Source organism: Oncorhynchus gorbuscha, linkage group LG21, assembly GCF_021184085.1.
Source record: "Oncorhynchus gorbuscha isolate QuinsamMale2020 ecotype Even-year linkage group LG21, OgorEven_v1.0, whole genome shotgun sequence".
Lineage (NCBI taxonomy): Eukaryota > Metazoa > Chordata > Actinopteri > Salmoniformes > Salmonidae > Oncorhynchus > Oncorhynchus gorbuscha.
The window spans coordinates 53,880,460-53,897,818 of NC_060193.1; the positions used below are offsets into that span (position 1 = coordinate 53,880,460).

Below are 17,359 nucleotides of genomic sequence, written 5' to 3' on the forward strand. Positions count from 1 at the left end.
GGACTCACATGGATAAAACACATTCACATCTCAATGGGACTCACATGGATTTATCACATTCACATCTCAATGGGACTCACATGGATAAAACACATTCACATCTCAATGGGACTCACATGGATAAATCACATTCACATCTCAATGGGACTCACATGAATAAATCACATTCACATCTCAATGGGACTCACATGGATAAAACACATTCACATCTCAATGGGACTCACATGGATTTATCACATTCACATCTCAATGGGACTCACATGGATAAAACACATTCACATCTCAATGGGACTCACATGAATAAATCACATTCACATCTCAATGGGACTCACATGGATAAATCACATTCACATCTCAATGGGACTCACATGAATAAATCACATTCACATCTCAATGGGACTCACATGGATAAATCACATTCACATCTCAATGGGACTCACATGGATAAATCACATTCACATCTCAATGGGACTCACATGGATAAATCACATTCACATCTCAATGGGACTCACATGGATAAATCACATTCACATCTCAATGGGACTCACATGGATAAATCACATTCACATCTCAATGGGACTCACATGGATAAATCACATTCACATCTCAATGGGACTCACATGGATAAATCACATTCACATCTCAATGGGACTCACATGGATAAATCACATTCACATCTCAATGGGACTCACATGGATAAATCACATTCACATCTCAAAGGGACTCACATGGATAAATCACATTCACATCTCAATGGGACTCACATGGATAAATCACATTCACATCTCAATGGGTCTCACATGGATTTATCACATTCACATCTCAATGGGACTCACATGGATAAATCACATTCACATCTCAATGGGACTCACATGGATAAATCACATTCACATCTCAATGGGACTCACATGGATAAATCACATTCACATCTCAATGGGACTCACATGGATAAATCACATTCACATCTCAATGGGACTCACATGGATAAATCACATTCACATCTCAATGGGACTCACATGGATTTATCACATTCACATCTCAATGGGACTCACATGGATAAATCACATTCACATCTCAATGGGACTCACATGGATAAATCACATTCACATCTCAATGGGACTCACATGGATTTATCACATTCACATCTCAATGGGACTCACATGGATAAATCACATTCACATCTCAATGGGACTCACATGGATAAATCACATTCACATCTCAATGGGACTCACATGGATAAATCACATTCACATCTCAATGGGACTCACATGGATAAATCACATTCACATCTCAATGGGACTCACATGGATAAATCACATTCACATCTCAATGGGACTCACATGGATAAATCACATTCACATCTCAATGGGACTCACATGGATAAATCACATTCACATCTCAATGGGACTCACATGGATAAATCACATTCACATCTCAATGGGACTCACATGGATTTATCACATTCACATCTCAATGGGACTCACATGGATAAATCACATTCACATCTCAATGGGACTCACATGGATAAATCACATTCACATCTCAATGGGACTCACATGGATTTATCACATTCACATCTCAATGGGACTCACATGGATAAATCACATTCACATCTCAATGGGACTCACATGGATAAATCACATTCACATCTCAATGGGACTCACATGGATTTATCACATTCACATCTCAATGGGACTCACATGGATAAATCACATTCACATCTCAATGGGATAATAATAATAATAATAATAATAATAAAGAACTCACCGTCAAAGCTGCCGTTCTCAGTGCAGTGTGTCATAAGGCTGCGGTATGTTTCATTGGACGGTTTAAAGACGAACACGCCTGAGTTGAAACAGTCTGGCCAACCAGGATCAGGCGCAGCAGATAACTCCTCCCTCTCAAACAGCTCATCAATGTTGGACAACACCTGCGTACACACACACACACAGTATTTAGCCCCGAATACAGACTTGCTGTAATTTGTACTGAGTAAGGAGTGTGAGTGTGTGTGTGCTCACCAGTGTGTCTGCGTCCATAAACACACACTTGGTGTAGTGTGTGAGTGTCCAGCAGTGCAGCTTGGTGAAGGTCACTCCGAGGTCTGGTCTCTTCATCAGGGCCAGGTGGGCCGTGTCCCTAGAGTCCAAGATATCCACCACACACACCTCGTCATAGATGCTACTCAGCATGGCCCTGCAACACACACACACGGTTTGAGTTGTGTTACCTGCTCAGGTGTACTCAGGCTTGACCAATACAAAACTAACAGAGACAAGGCCATGGGTGTGTCAAACACTGAACATAGATCATGGTGTGTGTGTGTATATATATATATTGTATGTGTTACCTGCAGGGCTCTGCTACGTGAGGTCCAATCAGAACCACCAGTTGTTTGGTTGTGTTATGGTTGCGTAGCGACCTCCCAGAACCATCGCTCCTTTGGCATAGTTGTCATTTGTGGCCAGCGTCACATATGCTTGGTCTAATCACACACACACGTATCTGACTAGTTATTTGTAAATAACACTGAAATAGAAAGAGAGAGCAGCTTCCGTCTGGCACCTGAACCCTCTCTACATGGCTTATATCGGTACTTCATATCAAACGGCCTATAGGGACAACAGCTAAGGTAACCATAGACCTGTTCCTACCATAGAATAGCTCCATAGCTGACCCTCTACCCATCCCTACCATAGAATAGCTCTATAGCTGACCCTCTACCCATCCCTACCATAGAATAGCTCTATAGCTGACCCTCTACCCGTCCCTACCACAGAATAGCTCTAACGCGACCCTCTACCCGTCCCTACCATAGAATAGCTCTATAGCTGACCCTCTACCCGTCCCTACCACAGAATAGCTCTAACGCGACCCTCTACCCGTCCCTACAATAGAATAGCTCTATAGCTGACCCTCTACCCGTCCCTACCATAGAATAGCCCTAAAGCTGACCCTCTACCCGTCCCTACCATAGAAAAGCTCTATAGCTGACTCTCTACCCGTCCCTACCATAGACTAGCCCTATAGCTGACCCTCTACCCATCCCTACCATAGAATAGCCCTATAGCTGACCCTCTACCCGTCCCTACCATAGACTAGCCCAATAGCTGACCCTCTACCCGTCCCTACCATAGACTAGCCCAATAGCTGACCCTCTACCCGTCCCTACCATAGAATAGCCCTATAGCTGACCCTCTACCCGTCCCTACCATAGAATAGTCCTATAGCTGACCCTCTACCCATCCCTACCATAGACTAGCCCGATAGCTGACCCTCTACCCGTCCCTACCATAGACTAGCCCTATAGCCAACCCTCTACCCGTCCCTACCATAGAATAGCTGACCCTCTACCCATCCCTACCATAGAATAGCCCTATAGCCGACCCTCTACCCGTCCTTACCATAGACTAGCCCTATAGCTGACTCTCTACCGTCCCTACCATAGAATAGCTGACCCTCTACCCGTCCCTATCATAGAATAGTCCTATAGCTGACCCTCTACCCATCCCTACCATAGAATAGCCCTATAGCTGACCCTCTACCCCTCCCTACCATAGAATAGCCCCATAGCCGACCCTCTACCCGTCCCTACCATAGACTAGCCCCATAGCTGACCCTCTACCCATCGCTACCATAGAATAGCTCTATAGCTGACCCTCTACCCGTCCCTACCATAGAATAGCTCTATAGCTGACCCTCTACCCGTCCCTACCACAGAATAGCTCTAACGCGACCCTCTACCCGTCCCTACAATAGAATAGCTCTATAGCTGACCCTCTACCCGTCCCTACCATAGAATAGCTCTATAGCTGACCCTCTACCCATCCCTACCATAGAATAGCCCTAAAGCTGACCCTCTACCCGTCCCTACCATAGAAAAGCTCTATAGCTGACTCTCTACCCGTCCCTACCATAGACTAGCCCAATAGCTGACCCTCTACCCGTCCCTACCATAGAATAGCCCTATAGCTGACCCTCTACCCGTCCCTACCATAGAATAGTCCTATAGCTGACCCTCTACCCATCCCTACCATAGAATAGCCCTATAGCTGACCCTCTACCCCTCCCTACCATAGAATAGCCCCATAGCCGACCCTCTACCCCTCCCTACCATAGAATAGCCCCATAGCAGACCCTCTACCCGTCCCTACCATAGACTAGCCCGATAGCTGACCCTCTACCCGTCCCTACCATAGACTAGCCCTATAGCCAAACCTCTACCCGTCCCTACCATAGAATAGCTGACCCTCTACCCATCCCTACCATAGAATAGCCCTATAGCTGACCCTCTACCCGTCCCTACCATAGAATAGCTCTATAGCTGACCCTCTACCCATCCTTACCATAGAATAGCCCTAAAGCTGACCCTCTACCCGTCCCTACCATAGAAAAGCTCTATAGCTGACTCTCTACCCGTCCCTACCATAGAATAGCTCTATAACTGACCCTCTACCCGTCCCTACCATAGAATAGCTCTATAGCTGATCCTCTACCCATCCCTACCACAGAATAGCCCTATAGCTGACCCTCTACCCCTCCCTACCATAGAATAGCCCCATAGCCGACCCTCTACCCGTCCCTACCATAGACTAGCCCTATAGCTGACCCTCTACCCATCCCTACCATAGACTAGCCCTATAGCTAGCCCTCTACCCGTCCCTACCATAGAATAGCTGACCCTCTACCCGTCCCTACCATAGACTAGCCCAATAGCTGACCCTCTACCCGTCCCTACCATAGACTAGCCCTATAGCTAACCCTCTACCCGTCCCTACCATAGAATAGCTGACCCTCTACCCGTCCCTACCATAGACTAGCCCTATAGCTGACCCTCTACCCGCCCCTACCATAGACTAGCCCTATAGCTGACCCTCTACCCGTCCCTACCATAGAATAGCCCTATAGCTGACCCTCTACCCGTCCCTACCATAGAATAGCCCTATAGCTGACCCTCTACCCATGCCTACCATAGAATAGCTCTATAGCTGACCCTCTACCCATCCCTACCATAGAATAGCCCTAAAGCTGACCCTCTACCCGTCCCTACCATAGAAAAGCTCTATAGCTGACTCTCTACCCGTCCCTACCATAGACTAGCCCTATAGCTGACCCTCTACCCATCCCTACCATAGAATAGCCCTATAGCTGACCCTCTACCCGTCCCTACCATAGACTAGCCCAATAGCTGACCCTCTACCCGTCCCTACCATAGACTAGCCCAATAGCTGACCCTCTACCCGTCCCTACCACAGAATAGCTCTAACGCGACCCTCTACCCGTCCCTACAATAGAATAGCTCTATAGCTGACCCTCTACCCGTCCCTACCATAGAATAGCTCTATAGCTGACCCTCTACCCATCCCTACCATAGAATAGCCCTAAAGTTGACCCTCTACCCGTCCCTACCATAGAAAAGCTCTATAGCTGACTCTCTACCCGTCCCTACCATAGACTAGCCCAATAGCTGACCCTCTACCCGTCCCTACCATAGAATAGCCCTATAGCTGACCCTCTACCCGTCCCTACCATAGAATAGTCCTATAGCTGACCCTCTACCCATCCCTACCATAGAATAGCCCTATAGCTGACCCTCTACCCTCCCTACCATAGAATAGCCCCATAGCCGACCCTCTACCCCTCCCTACCATAGAATAGCCCCATAGCAGACCCTCTACCCGTCCCTACCATAGACTAGCCCGATAGCTGATCCTCTACCCGTCCCTACCATAGACTAGCCCTATAGCCAAACCTCTACCCGTCCCTACCATAGAATAGCTGACCCTCTACCCATCCCTACCATAGAATAGCCCTATAGCTGACCCTCTACCCGTCCCTACCATAGAATAGCTCTATAGCTGACCCTCTACCCATCCCTACCATAGAATAGCCCTAAAGCTGACCCTCTACCCGTCCCTACCATAGAAAAGCTCTATAGCTGACTCTCTACCCGTCCCTACCATAGAATAGCTCTATAACTGACCCTCTACCCGTCCCTACCATAGAATAGCTCTATAGCTGACCCTCTACCCATCCCTACCATAGAATAGCCCTATAGCTGACCCTCTACCCCTCCCTACCATAGAATAGCCCCATAGCCGACCCTCCACCCGTCCCTACCATAGACTAGCCCTATAGCTGACCCTCTACCCATCCCTACCATAGACTAGCCCTATAGCTAGCCCTCTACCCGTCCCTACCATAGAATAGCTGACCCTCTACCCGTCCCTACCATAGACTAGCCCAATAGCTGACCCTCTACCCGTCCCTACCATAGACTAGCCCTATAGCTAACCCTCTACCCGTCCCTACCATAGAATAGCTGACCCTCTACCCGTCCCTACCATAGACTAGCCCTATAGCTGACCCTCTACCCGCCCCTACCATAGACTAGCCCTATAGCTGACCCTCTACCCGTCCCTACCATAGAATAGCCCTATAGCTGACCCTCTACCCGTCCCTACCATAGAATAGCCCTATAGCTGACCCTCTACCCATGCCTACCATAGAATAGCTCTATAGCTGACCCTCTACCCATCCCTACCATAGAATAGCCCTAAAGCTGACCCTCTACCCGTCCCTACCATAGAAAAGCTCTATAGCTGACTCTCTACCCGTCCCTACCATAGACTAGCCCTATAGCTGACCCTCTACCCATCCCTACCATAGAATAGCCCTATAGCTGACCCTCTACCCGTCCCTACCATAGACTAGCCCAATAGCTGACCCTCTACCCGTCCCTACCATAGACTAGCCCAATAGCTGACCCTCTACCCGTCCCTACCATAGAATAGCCCTATAGCTGACCCTCTACCCGTCCCTACCATAGAATAGCTCTATAGCTGACCCTCTACCCGTCCCTACCATAGAATAGCTCTATAGCTGACCCTCTACCCATCCCTACCATAGAATAGCCCTAAAGCTGACCCTCTACCCGTCCCTACCATAGAAAAGCTCTATAGCTGACTCTCTACCCGTCCCTACCATAGACTAGCCCTATAGCTGACCCTCTACCCATCCCTACCATAGAATAGCCCTATAGCTGACCCTCTACCCGTCCCTACCATAGACTAGCCCAATAGCTGACCCTCTACCCGTCCCTACCATAGACTAGCCCAATAGCTGACCCTCTACCCGTCCCTACCATAGAATAGCCCTATAGCTGACCCTCTACCCGTCCCTACCATAGAATAGCCCTATAGCTGACCCTCTACCCGTCCCTACCATAGAATAGTCCTATAGCTGACCCTCTACCCATCCCTACCATAGAATAGCCCTATAGCTGACCCTCTACCCTCCCTACCATAGAATAGCCCCATAGCCGACCCTCTACCCTCCCTACCATAGAATAGCCCCATAGCCGACCCTCTACCTGTCCCTACCATAGACTAGCCCAATAGCTGACCCTCTACCCGTCCCTACCATAGACTAGCCCAATAGCTGACCCTCTACCCGTCCCTACCATAGAATAGCCCTATAGCTGACCCTCTACCCGTCCCTACCATAGAATAGTCCTATAGCTGACCCTCTACCCGTCCCTACCATAGAATAGCCCTATAGCTGACCCTCTACCCATGCCTACCATAGAATAGCTCTATAGCTGACCCTCTACCCATCCCTACCATAGAATAGCCCTAAAGCTGACCCTCTACCCGTCCCTACCATAGAAAAGCTCTATAGCTGACTCTCTACCCGTCCCTACCATAGACTAGCCCTATAGCTGACCCTCTACCCATCCCTACCATAGAATAGCCCTATAGCTGACCCTCTACCCGTCCCTACCATAGACTAGCCCAATAGCTGACCCTCTACCCGTCCCTACCATAGACTAGCCCAATAGCTGACCCTCTACCCGTCCCTACCACAGAATAGCTCTAACGCGACCCTCTACCCGTCCCTACAATAGAATAGCTCTATAGCTGACCCTCTACCCGTCCCTACCATAGAATAGCTCTATAGCTGACCCTCTACCCATCCCTACCATAGAATAGCCCTAAAGCTGACCCTCTACCCGTCCCTACCATAGAAAAGCTCTATAGCTGACTCTCTACCCGTCCCTACCATAGACTAGCCCAATAGCTGACCCTCTACCCGTCCCTACCATAGAATAGCCCTATAGCTGACCCTCTACCCGTCCCTACCATAGAATAGTCCTATAGCTGACCCTCTACCCATCCCTACCATAGAATAGCCCTATAGCTGACCCTCTACCCCTCCCTACCATAGAATAGCCCCATAGCCGACCCTCTACCCCTCCCTACCATAGAATAGCCCCATAGCAGACCCTCTACCCGTCCCTACCATAGACTAGCCCGATAGCTGACCCTCTACCCGTCCCTACCATAGACTAGCCCTATAGCCAAACCTCTACCCGTCCCTACCATAGAATAGCTGACCCTCTACCCATCCCTACCATAGAATAGCCCTATAGCTGACCCTCTACCCGTCCCTACCATAGAATAGCTCTATAGCTGACCCTCTACCCATCCCTACCATAGAATAGCCCTAAAGCTGACCCTCTACCCGTCCCTACCATAGAAAAGCTCTATAGCTGACTCTCTACCCGTCCCTACCATAGAATAGCTCTATAACTGACCCTCTACCCGTCCCTACCATAGAATAGCTCTATAGCTGACCCTCTACCCATCCCTACCATAGAATAGCCCTATAGCTGACCCTCTACCCCTCCCTACCATAGAATAGCCCCATAGCCGACCCTCCACCCGTCCCTACCATAGACTAGCCCTATAGCTGACCCTCTACCCATCCCTACCATAGACTAGCCCTATAGCTAGCCCTCTACCCGTCCCTACCATAGAATAGCTGACCCTCTACCCGTCCCTACCATAGACTAGCCCAATAGCTGACCCTCTACCCGTCCCTACCATAGACTAGCCCTATAGCTAACCCTCTACCCGTCCCTACCATAGAATAGCTGACCCTCTACCCGTCCCTACCATAGACTAGCCCTATAGCTGACCCTCTACCCGCCCCTACCATAGACTAGCCCTATAGCTGACCCTCTACCCGTCCCTACCATAGAATAGCCCTATAGCTGACCCTCTACCCGTCCCTACCATAGAATAGCCCTATAGCTGACCCTCTACCCATGCCTACCATAGAATAGCTCTATAGCTGACCCTCTACCCATCCCTACCATAGAATAGCCCTAAAGCTGACCCTCTACCCGTCCCTACCATAGAAAAGCTCTATAGCTGACTCTCTACCCGTCCCTACCATAGACTAGCCCTATAGCTGACCCTCTACCCATCCCTACCATAGAATAGCCCTATAGCTGACCCTCTACCCGTCCCTACCATAGACTAGCCCAATAGCTGACCCTCTACCCGTCCCTACCATAGACTAGCCCAATAGCTGACCCTCTACCCGTCCCTACCATAGAATAGCCCTATAGCTGACCCTCTACCCGTCCCTACCATAGAATAGCTCTATAGCTGACCCTCTACCCGTCCCTACCATAGAATAGCTCTATAGCTGACCCTCTACCCATCCCTACCATAGAATAGCCCTAAAGCTGACCCTCTACCCGTCCCTACCATAGAAAAGCTCTATAGCTGACTCTCTACCCGTCCCTACCATAGACTAGCCCTATAGCTGACCCTCTACCCATCCCTACCATAGAATAGCCCTATAGCTGACCCTCTACCCGTCCCTACCATAGACTAGCCCAATAGCTGACCCTCTACCCGTCCCTACCATAGACTAGCCCAATAGCTGACCCTCTACCCGTCCCTACCATAGAATAGCCCTATAGCTGACCCTCTACCCGTCCCTACCATAGAATAGCCCTATAGCTGACCCTCTACCCGTCCCTGCCATAGAATAGTCCTATAGCTGACCCTCTACCCATCCCTACCATAGAATAGCCCTATAGCTGACCCTCTACCCCTCCCTACCATAGAATAGCCCCATAGCCGACCCTCTACCCCTCCCTACCATAGAATAGCCCCATAGCCGACCCTCTACCTGTCCCTACCATAGACTAGCCCAATAGCTGACCCTCTACCCGTCCCTACCATAGACTAGCCCAATAGCTGACCCTCTACCCGTCCCTACCATAGAATAGCCCTATAGCTGACCCTCTACCCGTCCCTACCATAGAATAGTCCTATAGCTGACCCTCTACCCGTCCCTACCATAGAATAGCTGACCCTCTACCCATCCCTACCATAGAATAGCCCTATAGCTGACCCTCTACCCGTCCCTACCATAGAATAGCTCTATAGCTGACCCTCTACCCATTCCTACCATAGAATAGCCCTAAAGCTGACCCTCTACCCGTCCCTACCATAGAAAAGCTCTATAGCTGACTCTCTACCCGTCCCTACCATAGAATAGCTCTATAGCTGACCCTCTACCCGTCCCTACCATAGAATAGCTCTATAGCTGACCCTCTACCCATCCCTACCATAGAATAGCCCTATAGCTGACCCTCTACCCTCCCTACCATAGAATAGCCCTGACCATAGCCGACCCTCTACCCGTCCCTACCATAGACTAGCCCTATAGCTGACCCTCTACCCATCCCTACCATAGACTAGCCCTATAGCTAGCCCTCTACCCGTCCCTACCATAGAATAGCTGACCCTCTACCCGTCCCTACCATAGACTAGCCCAATAGCTGACCCTCTACCCGTCCCTACCATAGACTAGCCCTATAGCTAACCCTCTACCCGTCCCTACCATAGAATAGCTGACCCTCTCCCGTCCCTACCATAGACTAGCCCAATAGCTGACCCTCTACCCGTCCCTACCATAGACTAGCCCTATAGCTGACCCTCTACCCGTCCCTACCATAGACTAGCCCTATAGCTGACCCTCTACCCGTCCCTACCATAGAATAGCCCTATAGCTGACCCTCTACCCGTCCCTACCATAGAATAGCCCTATAGCTGACCCTCTACCCATGCCTACCATAGAATAGCTGACCCTCTACCCGTCCCTACCATAGAATAGCTCTATAGCTGACCCTCTACCCATCCCTACCATAGAATAGCCCTAAAGCTGACCCTCTACCCGTCCCTACCATAGAAAAGCTCTATAGCTGACTCTCTACCCGTCCCTACCATAGAATAGCTCTATAGCTGACCCTCTACCCATCCCTACCATAGAATAGCTCTATAGCTGACCCTCTACCCATCCCTACCATAGAATAGCCCTAAAGCTGACCCTCTACCCGTCCCTACCATAGAAAAGCTCTATAGCTGACTCTCTACCCGTCCCTACCATAGACTAGCCCTATAGCTGACCCTCTACCCATCCCTACCATAGACTAGCCCAATAGCTGACCCTCTACCCGTCCCTACCATAGACTAGCCCAATAGCTGACCCTCTACCCGTCCCTACCATAGACTAGCCCAATAGCTGACCCTCTACCCGTCCCTACCATAGAATAGCCCTATAGCTGACCCTCTACCCGTCCCTACCATAGAATAGCTCTATAGCTGACCCTCTACCCATCCCTACCATAGAATAGCCCTATAGCTGACCCTCTACCCCTCCCTACCATAGAATAGCCCCATAGCCGACCCTCTACCCCTCCCTACCATAGAATAGCCCCATAGCCGACCCTCTACCCGTCCCTACCATAGACTAGCCCAATAGCTGACCCTCTACCCATCCCTACCATAGAATAGCCCTATAGCTGACCCTCTACCCATCCCTACCATAGAATAGCCCCATAGCCGACCCTCTACCCCTCCCTACCATAGAATAGCCCCATAGCTAACCCTCTACCCGTCCCTACCATAGAATAGCTGACCCTCTCCCCGTCCCTACCATAGACTAGCCCAATAGCTGACCCTCTACCCGTCCCTACCATAGACTAGCCCTATAGCTGACCCTCTACCCGTCCCTACCATAGAATAGCCAACCCTCTACCCGTCCCTACCATAGAATAGCTGACCCTCTACCCATCCCTACCATAGAATAGCCCTATAGCCGACCCTCTACCCGTCCTTACCATAGACTAGCCCTATAGCTGACTCTCTACCGTCCCTACCATAGAATAGCTGACCCTCTACCCGTCCCTACCATAGATAGCCCGATAGCTGACCCTCTACCCGTCCCTACCATAGATAGCCCTATAGCCAACCCTCTACCCGTCCCTACCATAGAATAGCTGACCCTCTACCCATCCCTACCATAGAATAGCTCTATAGCTGACCCTCTACCCATCCCTACCATAGAATAGCCCTAAACTGACCCTCTACCCGTCCCTACCATAGAAAAGCTCTATAGCTGACTCTCTACCCGTCCCTACCATAGAATAGCTCTATAGCTGACCCTCTACCCGTCCCTACCATAGAATAGCTCTATAGCTGACCCTCTACCCATCCCTACCATAGAATAGCCCTATAGCTGACCCTCTACCCCTCCCTACCATAGAATAGCCCCATAGCCGACCCTCTACCCATCCCTACCATAGACTAGCCCTATAGCTGACCCTCTACCCATCCCTACCATAGACTAGCCCTATAGCTAGCCCTCTACCCGTCCCTACCATAGAATAGCTGACCCTCTACCCGTCCCTACCATAGACTAGCCCAATAGCTGACCCTCTACCCGTCCCTACCATAGACTAGCCCTATAGCTAACCCTCTACCCGTCCCTACCATAGAATAGCTGACCCTCTCCCCGTCCCTACCATAGACTAGCCCAATAGCTGACCCTCTACCCGTCCCTACCATAGACTAGCCCTATAGCTGACCCTCTACCCGTCCCTACCATAGACTAGCCCTATAGCTGACCCTCTACCCGTCCCTACCATAGAATAGCCCTATAGCTGACCCTCTACCCGTCCCTACCATAGAATAGCCCTATAGCTGACCCTCTACCCATGCCTACCATAGAATAGCTGACCCTCTACCCGTCCCTACCATAGAATAGCTCTATAGCTGACCCTCTACCCGTCCCTACCATTGAATAGCTCTATAGCTGACCCTCTACCCATCCCTACCATAGAATAACCCTAAAGCTGACCCTCTACCCATCCCTACCATAGAAAAGCTCTATAGCTGACTCTCTACCCGTCCCTACCATAGAATAGCTCTATAGCTTGACCCTCTACCCATCCCTACCATAGACTAGCCCTAAAGCTGACCCTCTACCCATCCCTACCATAGAATAGCCCTAAAGCTGACCTCTACCCGTCCCTACCATAGAATAGCTCTATAGCTGACCCTCTACCCGTCCCTACCATAGAATAGCTCTATAGCTGACCCTCTACCCATCCCTACCATAGAATAGCCCTAAAGCTGACCCTCTACCCGTCCCTACCATAGAAAGTCCTATAGCTGACCCTCTACCCGTCCCTACCATAGAATAGCCCTATAGCTGACCCTCTACCCGTCCCTACCATAGAATAGCCCTATAGCTGACCCTCTACCCGTCCCTACCATAGAATAGTCCTATAGCTGACCCTCTACCCATCCCTACCATAGAATAGCCCTATAGCTGACCCTCTACCCCTCCCTACCATAGAATAGCCCCATAGCCGACCCTCTACCCCTCCCTACCATAGAATAGCCCCATAGCCGACCCTCTACCCGTCCCTACCATAGACTAGCCCGATAGCTGACCCTCTACCCGTCCCTACCATAGACTAGCCCTATAGCCAACCCTCTACCCGTCCCTACCATAGAATAGCTGACCCTCTACCCATCCCTACCATAGACTAGCCCAATAGCTGACCCTCTACCCGTCCCTACCATAGACTAGCCCTATAGCTAACCCTCTACCCGTCCCTACCATAGAATAGCTGACCCTCTACCCGTCCCTACCATAGACTAGCCCAATAGCTGACCCTCTACCCGTCCCTACCATAGACTAGCCCTATAGCTGACCCTATACCCGTCCCTACCATAGACTAGCCCTATAGCTGACCCTCTACCCGTCCCTACCATAGAATAGCCCTATAGCTGACCCTCTACCCGTCCCTACCATAGAATAGCCCTATAGCTGACCCTCTACCCATGCCTACCATAGAATAGCTGACCCTCTACCCGTCCCTACCATAGAATAGCTCTATAGCTGACCCTCAACCCGTCCCTACCATAGACTAGCCCTAAAGCTGACCCTCTACCCGTCCCTACCATAGAATAGCCCTATAGCTAACCCTCTACCCGTACCTACCATAAAATAGCCCTATAGCTGACCCTCTACCCGTCCCTACCATAGAATAGCTGACCCTCTACCCGTCCCTACCATAGAATAGTCCTATAGCTGACCCTCTACCCGTCCCTACCATAGAATAGCCCTATAGCCGACCCTCTACCCGTCCCTACCATAGACTAGCCCTATAGCTGACCCTCTACCCCTCCCTACCATAGAATAGCCCTAAAGCTGACCCTCTACCCGTCCCTACCATAGAGCTCTATAGCTGACCCTCTACCCGACCCTACCATAGACTAGCCCTATAGCTGACCCTCTACCCGTCCCTACCATAGAATAGCCCTATAGCTGACCCTCTACCCGTCCCTACCATAGACTAGCCCTATAGCTGACCCTCTACCCGTCCCTACCATAGACTAGCCCTATAGCTGACCCTCTACCCGTCCCTACCATAGAATAGCTCTATAGCTGACCCTCTACCCGTCCCTACCATAGAATAGCCCTATAGCTGACCCTCTACCCGTCCCTACCATAGAATAGCCCTATAGCTGACCCTCTACCCGTCCCTACCATAGAATAGCCCTATAGCTGACCCTCTACCCGTCCCTACCATAGATAGCCCTATAGCTGACCCTCTACCGTCCCTACCATAGAATAGCTGACCCTCTACCCGTCCCTACCATAGAATAGCCCAATAGCTGACCCTCTACCCGTCCCTACCATAGACTAGCCCAATAGCTGACCCTCTACCCGTCCCTACCATAGAATAGCCCTATAGCTGACCCTCTACCCGTCCCTACCATAGAATAGTCCTATAGCTGACCCTCTACCCATCCCTACCATAGAATAGCCCTATAGCTGACCCTCTACCCCTCCCTACCATAGAATAGCCCCATAGCTGACCCTCTACCCTCCCTACCATAGAATAGCCCCATAGAACCCTCTACCCGTCCCTACCATAGAACCCTCTAGCCCCATAGACTAGCCCAATAGCTGACCCTCTACCCGTCCCTACCATAGAATAGCCCTATAGCTGACCCTCTACCCGTCCCTACCATAGACTAGCCCTATAGCTAACCCTCTACCCGTCCCTACCATAGAATAGCTGACCCTCTACCCATCCCTACCATAGAGCCGACCCTCTAGTCCCCAGCCCTATAGCTGACCCGTCCCTACCTGACCCCTACCCATCCCTACCATAGAATAGCCCTATAGCTGACCCTCTACCCGTCCCTACCATAGAATAGCTCTATAGCTGACCCTCTACCCATCCCTACCATAGAATAGCCCTAAAGCTGACCCTCTACCGTCCCTACCATAGAAAAGCTCTATAGCTGACTCTCTACCCGTCCCTACCATAGAATAGCTCTATAGCTGACCTCTACCCGTCCCTACCATAGAATAGCTCTATAGCTGACCCTCTACCCATCCCTACCATAGAATAGCCCTATAGCTGACCCTCTACCATAGAATCCCTACCATAGAGACTAGCCCTATAGCTGACCCTCTACCCGTCCCTACCATAGACTAGCCCTATAGCCTACCATAGAATAGCTGACCCTCTCCCCGTCCCTACCATAGACTAGCCCAATAGCTGACCCTCTACCCGTCCCTACCATAGAATAGCCCTATAGCTGACCCTCTACCCGTCCCTACCATAGAATAGCTGACCCTCTCCCCGTCCCTACCATAGACTAGCCCAATAGCTGACCCTCTACCCGTCCCTACCATAGACTAGCCCTATAGCTGACCCTCTACCCGTCCCTACCATAGAATAGCCCTATAGCTGACCCTCTACCCGTCCCTACCATAGAATAGCCCTATAGCTGACCCTCTACCCGTCCCTACCATAGAACCCTCTACCCAGCCCTAGAATAGCTGACCCTCTACCCATCCCTACCATAGAATAGCTGACCTATAGCTGACCCTCTACCCATCCCTACCATAGAATAGCCCTAAAGCTGACCCTCTACCCGTCCCTACCATAGAATAGCTCTATAGCTGACCCTCTACCCGTCCCTACCATAGAATAGCTCTATAGCTGACCCTCTACCCATCCCTACCATAGAATAGCCCTAAAGCTGACCCTCTACCCGTCCCTACCATAGAAAAGCTCTATAGCTGACTCTCTACCCGTCCCTACCATAGAATAGCCCTATAGCTGACCCTCTACCCGTCCCTACCATAGAATAGCCCTATAGCTGACCCTCTACCCGTCCCTACCATAGAATAGTCCTATAGCTGACCCTCTACCCATCCCTACCATAGAATAGCCCTATAGCTGACCCTCTACCCCTCCCTACCATAGAATAGCCCCATAGCCGACCCTCTACCCCTCCCTACCATAGAATAGCCCCATAGCCGACCCTCTACCCGTCCCTACCATAGAATAGCCCGATAGCTGACCCTCTACCCGTCCCTACCATAGACTAGCCCTATAGCCAACCCTCTACCCGTCCCTACCATAGAATAGCTGACCCTCTACCCATCCCTACCATAGACTAGCCCAATAGCTGACCCTCTACCCGTCCCTACCATAGACTAGCCCTATAGCTAACCCTCTACCCGTCCCTACCATAGAATAGCTGACCCTCTACCCGTCCCTACCATAGACTAGCCCAATAGCTGACCCTCTACCCGTCCCTACCATAGACTAGCCCTATAGCTGACTAGCCCTCTACCCATGCCTACCATAGAATAGCTGACCCTCTACCCGTCCCTACCATAGAATAGCCCTATAGCTGACCCTCTACCCGTCCCTACCATAGACTAGCCCTAAAGCTGACCCTCTACCCGTCCCTACCATAGAATAGCCCTATAGCTGACCCTCTACCCGTCCCTACCATAAAATAGCCCTATAGCTGACCCTCTACCCGTCCCTACCCTACCTACCATAGAATAGTCCTATAGCTGACCCTCTACCCGTCCCTACCATAGAATAGCCCTATAGCTGACCCTCTACCCGTCCCTACCATAGACTAGCCCTATAGCTGACCCTCTACCCTCCCTACCATAGAATAGCCCTAAAGCTGACCCTCTACCCGTCCCTACCATAGACTAGCCCTATAGCTGACCCTCTACCGTCCCTACCATAGAATAGCTGACCCTCTACCCGTCCCTACCATAGACTAGCCCCATAGCTGACCCTCTACCCGTCCCTACCATAGAATAGCCCTATAGCTGACCCTCTACCCGTCCCTACCATAGAATAGCCCTATAGCTGACC

At 50.6% G+C, this 17,359-nt stretch overlaps 1 pseudogene; it reads right to left on the reverse strand.

Moving 5' to 3' along the window:
* LOC124008049 overlaps positions 1-17,359 on the reverse strand; it is a 31,004-nt pseudogene that overhangs the window by 8,140 nt on the left and 5,505 nt on the right.